This window comes from Pelophylax lessonae (assembly GCF_965119305.1).
Source record: "Pelophylax lessonae genome assembly, chromosome: 2".
Lineage (NCBI taxonomy): Eukaryota > Metazoa > Chordata > Amphibia > Anura > Ranidae > Pelophylax > Pelophylax lessonae.
This window is the reverse complement of record NC_138769.1, coordinates 263,283,408-263,295,897: the sequence shown is the minus strand read 5'-3', so window position 1 is coordinate 263,295,897 and position 12,490 is coordinate 263,283,408. Positions and strand designations below refer to the sequence as shown.

Below are 12,490 nucleotides of genomic sequence, written 5' to 3'. Positions count from 1 at the left end.
CTTCTGCCTAGACTTCTACAGAGGATCGAGGCAGAAGCAATTCTGGTCATCTTTGTGGCCCCAGACTGACCTCGCAGGTTTTGGTATGTGGATCTAGTACGGCTGGTCGCCGATGTCCCTTGGTGACTCCATCTCATAGAAGACCTGCTGGCCCAAGGGCTGATCTTCCATCCTGCTTCACAGTCGCTGGCTTTAACGGCTTGGCTGTTGAAAGCCAGGTGCTGAAGGGTAGGGGATTGTCGGACTCTGTGATTCCCACACTGTTAAAGGCTAGGGAATATACCTCTAGGAAGATTTACCATCGAGATTGGAAAGCATGCATTGCTTGGTGTGAGTCTTTGGGGGTTTCTCCCTGTTCTTTTTCAGTGGCTCGCATTTTGGCATTCCTCTAAAGAGGTGTGGAACAGTGCCAAGCCCTGGGTACCATCAAGGACCAGGTTTCGGCCTTGGCGATTTTCTTTCTTTCAATATCTTTTGGCTACGCATTACTTGTTCAGGGAGTTCGCCACTTGGCTCCACCTGTGTGGCCTCAATTTGGTACTTTTGGTTTCTCAGAAACGGCCTTTTGAAAATATTTGTGAGATTCCTCTGCTCACATTGTCCCAGAACGTAGCCTTCTTGGTGGCAATTACTTCCGCACGCAGGGTGTCCGAGCTGGCAGCCTTTTCTTGTCGTTCACCTTCTCTGGTGGTTCACAGAGATAAAGTGGTGCTTCGCCCTTGTCATTTGTTCCTTCCTAAGATTGTCTCTGGTTTCCATTTGAATGAAGACATTGTGTTGCCTTCCCTGTGTTCTAAGAATCCTAAGGAGCTTGCCTTGTACTCTCTGGATGTGTGGCTGGGGATCAGGGTGTACCTAGCGGCAACCGAGTTGTTTAGGAAATCAGACTCACTTTTTGTGTTTCCGGATGGACATTGCAAAGGGTTGGCCGCGTCTGCCGTGACCATTTCCAGATGGATCAGTCAGATGGTAGTGCAGGCCTATTCGCTCAAGGGTCAGGTCCCTCTTTTCCCTGTTAAGCGCATTCTACGTGGGCGCTTAGTGCTTCCTGGGCCTTCCGCCATCAGGCGTCAGTGATGCAGGTTTGCAAGGCGGCCACCTGGTCGTCTGTGCACACTTTCACAAAATGTATTGGCATCTGCAGATGCTGCTTTTGGCCTCAAGGTTTTGCAGGTCGTTATTTGAGAGAACTTGGTCCTCTTTGAGGGTGTATTGTTTTTTTCAGGTGAGCTCCATTTGTTTCTGGTTGAGCTCCATGTTACCTGGTTGGCTAGCTTTAGTCTTTGGGATTTTTTTCTGCTGTGTTTTCCCACCCCTCATTTTGCTGGTTGGGACGTCCCAATGGTCAAGAAGGTTCTGGAGCTGCGTCCGTCAATGAATGAAAGAGAAAATTGGATTTTTGTCTTACTGTAAAATCCTTTTTCTCTGATATTCATTGAAGGACACAGCACCCACCCCTCTATTGAGTTGGGTTATTTTTCTTCTGACACTGCTTGCAACAAAACTGAATTCCTATAGCAGGAAGTGGGAGTATACCCCCCTGGGAGTGCCCCATAGGCATGGTAAAGCTTTTTCCTGTCTAGTGTCATACTCCTGTAGGGGGCAGCATAACCCAGTGGTCAAGAAAATCTGGAGCTGTGTCCATCAATGAACATCTGAGAAATGGATAAGACAAAAATCCAATTTTTGCCTTTAGTCACTTTTTTAAAATACTTTTGTTACACTTTTTTTTTTTTTTAATCTGTTTTGTTACATTTTAAAGTGATTGTAAAGTTTTCTTTTTTTTTCTAATAAAATAAACATGTTAAACATGTTATAAACATGTTATATATACCTGCTCTGTGCAGTTAGTTTTGCACAGGACAACCCTGATCCTCTTCTTCTCGGGTCCCTGGCTGGAGCTCCTGGCCCCTCTCTTCTGTTGAGTGCCCCCACAGCAAGCAGCTTGCTATTAGGGCACCCGAGCCGAGCTGCAACTCCGTGTATCCATTTAACATGGAGCTGCTGTTCGGCCCAGCCTCCTTTCTCTCCTGATTTGCTAAATGAATTTGATTGACAGCAGCGGGAGCCAATGGCGCCGCTGCTGTGTCCCAGCTAATCAGGAGAGAGAGAGAGTTCCAGATGGCTGAGGCACTCGTGGACATTGCTGTATAGAGGTGGAGCTCAGGTAAGTATTAGGGGGGCTGAGGGGGGTTGCTGCATGCAGTATGCTTTTTATCTTAATATGCATTAAGATAAAAAAAAAACTTCTGACTTTACAATTCCTTTTAATTTGTTAGTATGTAAATCTAAATATTCTAGTCTATGTTACACTATCCTATCCAGACAATACTACTGTATAAGGGTGCCTCCGTTGCTCCTTCATAGATAAGGAGACACCCTAATCCCTAGTTCACACTTTGGTGCGGCTTGGAAATTATGCTATTTCAGCGTAATTTCAAAGCCGCAGATCCGTGCGATTTGCACCTACAATTTCATTGCAGCTTACAACTTTGTTTAACAGAATTGCAATGAAGTCAGAAGTCGCAAGGAAATCAGAAAAAAAGTAGTGCAGGAACCTTTTTGATAGTCGCTGCAACATGAGTTGCGGCCATTTGAACGGTTCCATTTCTGACAATGGGGTGGATTTTTAATGCGATTTGGAACTGTCAAACCACATGACAAATTGCACCAGTGTGAATGGGGGCTTAGACATTAAGTATGTTACCAGCCAGATTGCCAGGTGACAATGAAGGGGAAAAAAGCCTAAAAACAACTAAATCAGCCACCACATCTAATGATTGGTAAACTGTGATATATTCGATTTTTGGTTTTGGGTTTAGATTTGCTTTAACTGCAGCAAAAATGGTGAAAATGTTGCTGTACTTTCTGATCGAGGTAATAGCAACGTGGTTATAATTATCTTTTGTATTCATTACAGCCTGTTGTGTTTTTGTGTCAGCTCTGGGGTAGATCAATCGCTCATGTCAGCAGCTAACCAGGAGACTGGCTGTTATGTGTGTGGCAGAAGCTGGCTTAGCTCTCCCTGCTGTGTGCTTCTGCAGTACAGCAGGACATTAACACTTTCTCCGCTGACAACCATACTCTAATGTTCTTTTGAGTTGGTTTAACAAGGAGGAAGTAGGGGATCCAGAGACCTGAACCGTAAAGGGCATACAGCAAACATATCCACCTTAGGGCATGTAGCAAAAGACAGTCAGGAAAAAGCGTTAAATTAAAACAGTGCTTTCTTTCTTCATCATCACAAACAACATATCTCTCAATGTGAACTTATTATCGTAAAATGCAGGCTGTAGGCAGACAATAAAAATCAGGGTCATTTTCCTTTTCACACTATATAAATAAAACTATGTGGGTGGTTTAGCGCCTTTTGATTTCTGTCAGGGTTGTGTTTCTGTGTGGTGCTGCAGAAAGCATATTTAGAAAGATTAAACGTAATACACCTGGTGCAGTAGTTAGGATGAACTCTTTTGATACTCAAAGCCTTGTACAATCTGGTATATACTTTATGCCCCTACGTATTTCATTACTAATTAACTACAGCAGCTGTATAAGTAAGTGGGAATCAAAGCAGCTGGCTACACTCATGTAAGGCTGATTTAATCATCACGGGGATTTACATAGGATTTGTGTACTAGATACTGAGCACAAAGAGGTGGGCTTAGTAATAGCGGTTTCTTCCAATAACTCAGACAGTCTTATAGATTAAAGGGAAAGTAGAATGATTTTGGGTTAGTTTTATGTTAGCTTTTTTCAGTATTTACTTTTTTTAACCTGTATGTTTTTTTTTTGTTTGCTGTGTTTACAGTTGTTTTAAAAATAAACCTTAAATACTTGACATAGGATTCTCAGAGCATGATGGGTTAGCTAAAAGACAGCGCAGTAGAGCTGATTTCTTTTGAACGGTACTTTGCTTGATTAAAACTTCAAACTGTGGCCATTTACATCAGTGTTCTGCTGCAATGCATGCTTTCGTTCTGACAATACACTTCATTCTCACATCAGATATATGTTTGTACAGTCTGGAAATTCGGACTTCGGTATAAAGCCCAGTTCAACAGCATTCTCTGCGCCCCTCCCTCCACTGTGGAAGTAAGGTTTCTTATTACTTGCCATTGTTAGGTCCAGGGTGGTGTCTGTGTTTTAAGACACACATTGGTCTTTCCCCTGTATCCTTCCCCCAGCACACACACATCACATGTATCAGCAGCAAGATGCCCCTCCAAAACAAAGAGTATGTGCATGAACCCATCAGAGACCAGTCTGTACTGTGTGTGTGCGCATTAAGCTCTTAAGCCTCGTACACACGCCTCGAAAATCGGCAGGGAATTTTCGTCCGACGACCGATCTGCTGATTTTCGGCTTGTTAGTATGATGCTTCCGATAACCGACTCTGACTTTTCGGCCGAAAAAATCTGGTGTGCAGGCTATAAAATTTTTGTCCACCGTCATAACACGGCCGATTTTCGTGCAGTCAGTACAGATTTCGACAGGGAAAAATCTAATGAGCAAGACTGGGCATGCTCAGACAAGAAAGAACACAAAGAAAACAAACCAACACATGACATCACTTCTGAAGTAGAATTTTGTCGGGCGAGAAAATTCGTGTGCAGTCAAGGCACATTCCAACCAACAAAACACCACTCTGGACAAAAGACGGACGATCGGTCGGCCGATAATCGTTGTGTGTGTACTAGGCTTTAGACCCCTTTCACATGTGGTTGGCTCTGTTGAGATCAGCAGGGGATCTGTCTGCCGATCAGAGCAGAGTGGGTGGATTACAGGTCCATGTCTGTTCACTTTTGTAGAACAAACATGGACAGAGGCCTCTCTGCTCTATGGACGGCTGGAAGTAAACAAACTCTGCTGTTTGTTTACACCCAACTGCCCTCCGATCTATTAACATGGAGGAGGACTGTTCTCCTTATGTTATTTCTTTTTCTAAACGGACTGAATCGGACCAGAGGTAGATGGGTGTAAACAGAAAAAAATTCATTGACACCCGCTGGTCCAGAATAAACTGTCTGATCAGGTCCGAATGAAAAACGAACAGACGGACCTGATTGGCCATCTTTTGTATCTGTTATGCCCATTTATTGTGTGTATCTCCTGCATGGGAGTTTTGCTATTATGCCTTTTTAAAAAAAACATTGTACCAGAAATTCGGCCGGTCCCTGCTGAGTTGAATTAATTTCCGTCAATGTATGGCTGTCCTTAAAGCAACTCTAGAATTTTATTAGGGTTTATTTTTTTACATTGTTAGCTGCTTGCACTATTCTATTATATTTTCAGTGGTCAGAATAGCAGGAAAAATTAGAGAGGTAAAAAAAACAATTCATATTGCAAGGCTCTATACGTATACATTCATATCTGCTTGCTATCTGACCCTCATGACCATCTTTTATTCTTATGGCTAGGACTAAACTCACAATTGAATCTCTATGCTACTGAGGGGTTTAACCACTTGTTAGCAGTTATGTCATTTGTAGCGCACTAAATTCAATGTGACACCAATTAGATAACTTGTCAATATGCAGTTGAATCTCCCAATAGAAAAGAGATGTAATCCCCCCCGTGTATCTCTAATGTTACAATTCAGTCTGCTCTCTGCAATGCAAGAGTAATGAATGCTTTTCCCTAGGCTTTAGCATGGTAGTCTTTTAGATCAATGACAGGAATTTGCTGAATTTATCAAATTCAGTTTTATATGAAGGTTGTATTGTAATTTATGAAAGTGTGAAGAGTTTAGGTACTTGCAGTATTTTAAAGTGCTTATATGCTTTTTATTTCTAATGAAAGATTGGTGTATAGTTAGACATTTTTTAAGCTTTGGAGTAGGGCAGGGTTAAAGTGTCACTAAACCCACATCATAAAAAAAACTATCAATAAATGCTGTATTACATGCTGATCATACTTAGTCATTGTGAGATTCGTTTTCTGTATTCTGAAAGAACCTGGTTGATCCCGCTGCTCTCTATCTCCACCTTCTGTCCAAGTCTAAAATTCAGCTAGGGATTTTGCAGCAGTGATGGCAACTCTGTACATGCTCATTCATCAGTGAGTTTCTGTGTTGAGTATTTCTTCCCTATCATATCCGAGCAGCCCATGTGACTATAGAGTCACACATGTGGGCGTATACACAGTGGTAAAGGACAGCCCACGCCGTCCCTCCTCCTCCTCTATGCCCACTAACCAGCTGAACACAATGGGGGTGGGATATTGCATGTATAATAATGGAGGCTTTACCTCCCTGTTATTCCAAGACACAAGCTGGTGGAGCGTGACGCAGCCTGTGACTGAAAGAGATCCGCCCACACCATTTTATTGCCAGAAAATAAAAGAGATTTCATTTCAAATCTATATTTGTATTGCAATTCAAAAAACCTATTGATATTGATTATTTATTTTTATTCCAAGGCTGTTTATTTTATTTATTTATTTTTTATTTTGAACATGTTACCAGCAGCAGAGAACTAGAAGTTGCTCCTGCTTATGTTTTCCCTGCAGACAGGTTGGAAGAGGGCTGGGACATGGGACAGCTGTTTATTAATTAGGAAAGAGGTACTTGAATTTTGTTTTTTTGTTTTTTAAATAAAATAATAACAGTGCCCTCATCCACATACAGAAATAGAAAGGACAATGTAAATTAAACTATGTGTTTTTAGTATCACTTTAAATAACATTTTATTTAACCCTGACTCTGTCCTTCCTTTTACTACCTGTTTTGGAGTTGCATTAGGACACATGTGTCAAACACAAGGTCCGTGGGCCAAATCTGGCCCTCCAGGCCATTTCATGTGGCCCTTGCACCTCTCTTGCATCTGCAGGTGAGTTCCAGCCCTCTTTTGGTCCTACTCCAGGCCCTGCACTTTCTGCTTCCCTGCAATGCCCCAGCTTCTTCCCAGCAGCAGCACAGGGTAAGGGGGGGGGTGTACTGTGATGTAAGGGAGGGTGGGGGATTCTTAACTTCTAAAGGTGGGGGGAGGGGCTCTTGACATCTGACGTAAGAGCGGGTGGGGTGCTCTGGACATCTAGTCTTACAGATTCAACCGGCCCTTTGAGGGCAATCATAATGCTGATGCGGCCCATGCAGAAATTGAGTTTCACACCCCTGCATTAGGAAGTGAGGGGAAATATCACCTTAGACCTCTGGTGCCCAACCTGCTGGCTGAGGGCCACATGCGTCCCTTTGTTATATGATGTGCGGCCCTTGGACCTCAACAGTTTGTAGTAGGAACATTGATTAGGGTAATAGCATTGATCTTAACAACCCCCATGTAACATGTTCCCAGCAAACCCCCAGCCAAATATATAGCATGTCCACACACTCTGACCCTCATCTCCTCTATTAGTTCTGCAGTTTCTGACAGTCTTCTTAAGCATTAAATATATTGAATTATGTGCGGCCAATTGGCAATGTCAAGGGCTGCACTTGAGTCCCTCTTTTAGCTTATAAGTTGTCAACCACTGTCTTAGACAGTTGTCACTAGAATGTGTCCCCATTTGAAGATTTCTCTAAAAAATCGTATTAGGCCCCTTTCACATGTCTCCGTTCCGTCAACGGAGCCGTTCTGTTCAGCGGGGGATTGATTGGCCGATCCCCGCTGAGTAGGCGGATGACAGCTCTGTGTGCAGAGACAGAGCTGTCAGATCCCCGCTGTCCTCTATGGGGGAATCGGATGAGAACGGACTCATCCGATCCCATCCGATCCGCCAGACTGATGGAAAATAGGGTTTTCCATCCATCCATATTTGACGGACAGGATCCGATTGAATGGCAGCGGGTGTCAGAGGAGATGTCTCTGCTGACATCCGCTGCCCCATAGAGATGCATGGAGGATCCGATCAGGTCTGCCTGAAAAACTGACAGGCGGATCTGATCGGACTGTATGTGTGTGTAAGGGGCTTTAGTGTGAGTTGAGGTATTTAACCACTTAAGGACCAAGCTTATTTCTGACATGTTGTTTACAAGTTAAAATCAGTATTTTTTTGCTAGAAAACTACTTAGAACCCCTAAACATTATCTATATATTTTTTAGCAAAGACTATGGAGATAAAATGGCGGTCGTTGCAATATTGTTTGGTCTTTCAAACGCAATTTTTTTGGAAAAAATACATTTCACTGCATTTAAAAAACGAAACAGTAAAGTTAGCCTAATTTTTTTGTATTTTGTGAAAGATGATGTCACGCCGAGTAAATAGTAAAAAACTGATGCAGCTGCAGGCATCATCCCGGTACAACCACTTCTGCAAGCCGACGTACAGGTACGTCGGTTTGCCGGAAGTGGTTAAAGCATTGTTTCTTGATATAGTTTTTAATTACCCTGTGCCTGCGTGGGTTTCCTCTGGGTACTCCGGTTTCCTCTTACACTCCAAAGACATGCTGGTAAGTTATATGGTTCCTGTCTAAATTGGCCCTAGTATGTGTTTGTATGAATGTGAGTTCGGACCTTAGATTGTAAGCTCCTTGAGGCAGGGACTGGTATGAATGTACAATATATGTGTAAAGCGCTGCATACATTGATGGCACTATATAAGTACCTGTAGTAAAAAAAAAGAAATTAAAATAAATTATACATGCATATGTGGACAGACTTATAAAACATGCTCTGCTTCCTGCTCCATAGTCCAGCAAAACGTTGTCTGTTGTTAGTCCTCTTAGCCTACTGCAAGTTCCTTAGACAAGTTCTGTGTGATGTAAAACAGATTCACTGTAGTTTGTAATGACATGATAAGCCCACAATGCTCCTAGTAGCAGAAGGCATGTGATCTACACTGCCTAGGCTTTTTAGGTCATATGAGGGGTTTTTATTTTATTTATAGCAAGCAATAATATTGTGATTTGGTAATGCTGACATATACTGTACAGATTAAAGCAGAACTACACTACATCTGAGCACCACAAAAAAAAAAAAGGAGGATTTTTAATATTCAAAGCAAACTTCCCCATCCATTCCATCCCTCACTGTAATTACCTTTTTGTTCCGCTTGCCTAATCCGATTAGATTGTAAGCTCTTATGAGCAGGAAATAAATTGAAAAGAAATGTATGGCGCTGCTTGTTATTTAACGTGGCTTTGAGTAGTGTGTGTCCCTTTTAAGTGCACCTAAAATTGGTTTGCTAGGAAAAGTGTTCTGGTGTGCAGATTAGCAATGATAAAGTAGATATGTAAACAACTCCTAGTCAATATGTGGTAACCATTCCTTATCAACAAAATCTTACATCTGTGACATGTGCTATGATGATACAATATAAACAATATAAATAGAAAGTGACTTGCTAAAAAGCAAAAAATAAGTCCATATTCCAAGGTAATTGGATTCACAAATCTTCTGATGTATTGGTACATTTCACACCTGCTCCCCCTTCTCCACCTCACTCACAAAAATCTCACCTTTTGGGTAAGCCAGCATTCACAGCACGTTGTGCTTTTCCCAGCACACCAATTTTAGGTACACTTAAAGGGACACACACTACTAAGGCTCCATGTACACGGGACGTTAGAAAAAACGTGCTGCAAAGCTAGTTCTGACGCCGGGAAAAAGCAGCTGTTAAACGTGCTTTCAGTAGCTTTTTCCATTGGCATTATTGCATGTTTGGCCACGTTGCTTTTAGCAGCCTTTTTTCTGCCTCCATTCAAAATCAATGGTTCCCTATGGGAGCCTATTGATTTGAATGGAAGTCGCACCGCAGAAACGCGGCCGAATGTGACCAAACATGACCGAACGTGATGAACGTACGTTCAGCCACGTTATACGTTTTTTTTCTTTCATTCAAAATCAATGGTTCCCTATGGGAGCCTATTGATTTGAATGGAAGTCGCACCGCAAGTCGGATCAGGATGATCCGACTTGCGGCGCGACTTGCACTGTGAGAATCTTGAGGGGGAACTCCACGCCAAAAATGGGAAAAAACTGCGTGGGGGTCCCCCCCAGGTTCCAAACCAGGCCCTTCGGGTCTGGTATGGAATTTGAGGGTAGCCCCATGCCGAAAAAACGTTGTGGGGTCCCCCCAAAATCCATACCAGACCCGTATCCGAGCATGCAGCCCGGTAGGGCAGAAAGGTGGAGGGGACGAGCGAGCGCCCCCCCCCCCCCCCGGACCATACCAGGCCACATGCCCTCAACATGGGGGGGTGTTGGTGCTTTGGGGCAGGGGGAGCTCTGCACCCCCCACCTCAAAGCACCTTGCCCCCATGTTAATGAGGACAAGGGCCTCATCCCCACAACCCTGGCCGGTGGTTGTGGGGGTCTGCGGGCAGGGGGCTCATCATAATCTGGAAGCCCCCTTTAACAAGGGGGCCCCCCAGATCCCGGACCCCCTCCCTATGTGAATGGGTATGGGATACACTGTACCCCTACCCATTCACCCCATAAAAGGCAGTGTATGTAAATAACGACAGGAGACGTTTTGGAAAGTTTATTAAATATCTTCATCTGTTCTTCTCTGCTCTGGTCTTCTCCCTCTGCTGGTCTTCTGGTCTTCTGCTCTTTTGCTGTCCGCTCTTCTGCTCTTTTGCTGTCCGCTCTTCTGCTCTTTTGCCCTCGGCTCTTCTCTTGTTCTTCTTCCTCCGGTCCTCCTCCGACGATGTCTCCGGTGATTATGCCGGTCTCCGGTCTCTGCAGCTTGTTATATAGCCATTGTGGGCGTGGCCCCCGATGATGTCATCGGGAGGCCCCGTCCCCTCATGTCACAGATGACGTCACTTTTTTTTTTTTCGGCGTGGGGCTACCCTCAAATTTCATACCAGACCCGAAGGGCCTGGTTTGGAACCTGGGGGGGACCCCCACACAGTTTTTTTCCCATTTTTGGCGTGGAGTTCCCCCTCAAAATTCTCACAGTGCAAGTCGCGCCGCATGTCGGATCATCCTGATCCGACTTGCGGTGCGACTTCCATTCAAATCAATAGGCTCCCATAGGGAACCATTGATTTTGAATGGAAGAAAAAAAACGTATAACGTGGCTGAACGTACGTTCATCACGTTCGGTCACGTTTGGTCACGTTCGGCCGCGTTTCTGCGTTTGAAAGCCGGGAAACACACGTTCGAACGCAAATAATTGCGTTCCAAAAAACGTCCCTGAACTCAACTGCCTACAAATGACTGTAAACGACCCTGTGTACATGGACAGATAAGATAAAATGTAGATGGGTTCAGGGGCTTCTGAAAAAAACGCCCAACTGCTCCTAAACGGCCATTTACAATGTCCCGTGTACATGGAGCCTAAAAGCCACGTTAAATAACAAACAGCGCCATACCCATTTCTTTTCCATTTATTTTGTGTGGACTTACCCACGATGGTAGTTTCTGTGGGGGCAACAGCTTAACAACTGCTTCCCTATCAGGTTGTCCATAGCGCTAAACTTTTTTCCTTTTTGTCTTATGAGCAGTGCCCTCTTGCATTTTATTGTATTGTAACTGTACTGTCTCCCTTTATATTGTAAAGTGTTGCACAATCCATGTCTCCTTTCCTTTTTATTTTGCTGTGAATTCACTTTGAAAAACACTCCTAGCATTCCTGGGCATGGCCATCTTGAGTAACTGCAGATAATTCATATAGCATTTACTTCCTGGAATCCATCTGCCCTAAGCTGAGGCATGCAGGCAGGATGGTGTGCTTAGCTGAGAAAACCCCTTCTCACCTTTGGAAGGCTCCTAGGATATGACCTCATTTGCCTAGGTCTGGCAATCAGGAAGTAACTGAAGAAATGTAAACAAAGTTTAAAACAATAAAAATGCTGTACTTTCCTATCTATTTACTAATGCTAGCAGCATAAGGATTGAAAAATAGTCAATGTTGATTGAGAAAGCGAACTTCCACCATAATGCGAATTTCCTTTAAATATGGATCCACTTTAAAAAACTTTAGGGTACTTTCACACTACTCTGTAGCAATGCCATCTTAAGAGCATTAAAGGGCCCCGGGCAATGCAGTGCACTAGGGCCCTGCCTACACAATCTCCCACGAGAATAAAAATGAAAATTATTGATAAGGCGATATTTATTGGTACAGCAGTGTCAGGCTAATGACAGCTTCCAAGTTCGGCTCCTGGGTCCGGTGAACACACACAGGGATGGGAGTTCTGGCTCGACTGTCCTGTGTGTGCCTGTTCCCGTGGAGGCAGACAGGCATTCCTGCAGTTGTGGGCTCCCCCTCCACGGCCCACGTGGCCTGACAGCAGCGCAGGGCCGACAGGCGCTTGCCACCTGCTAAGTTCGGAGGTGGGATGCACACAGGAATCGGGACTAATGCTTGGCTGGGTCGCTGGCCCCCCCCCCCGGGCAAGTGGGGGCCCCCGAGCAGCTGCCCAGTGTGCCCATTTGGTAAGATGGCCCTGCTCTGTAGCAAAATGGCAGTAAAAACGCATATGCGTTTTTACAGTGATTTTGTTGTGTTTCAGAAGCGTTTGCTGTGCATTTCTGGTTCATTTTTGTGTTGCCTACTCCTGTGAAAATGGACATGTGACTCAAAAACACATCAGAATCACGGT

The 12,490-nt window shown here is 44.0% G+C and overlaps 1 protein-coding gene across 1 annotated transcript in view; it reads left to right on the top strand.

Moving 5' to 3' along the window:
• The first annotated feature begins 2,860 nt into the window (after positions 1 to 2,860).
• Positions 2,861 to 12,490, top strand: part of CDK18 (cyclin dependent kinase 18) — a 327,716-nt gene continuing 318,086 nt past the window's right edge. The window contains exon 1 of the mRNA XM_082245560.1: positions 2,861 to 2,877. The gene's annotated coding sequence lies outside the window, so the exon portion shown is untranslated. The remainder of the gene's footprint in view (positions 2,878 to 12,490) is intronic.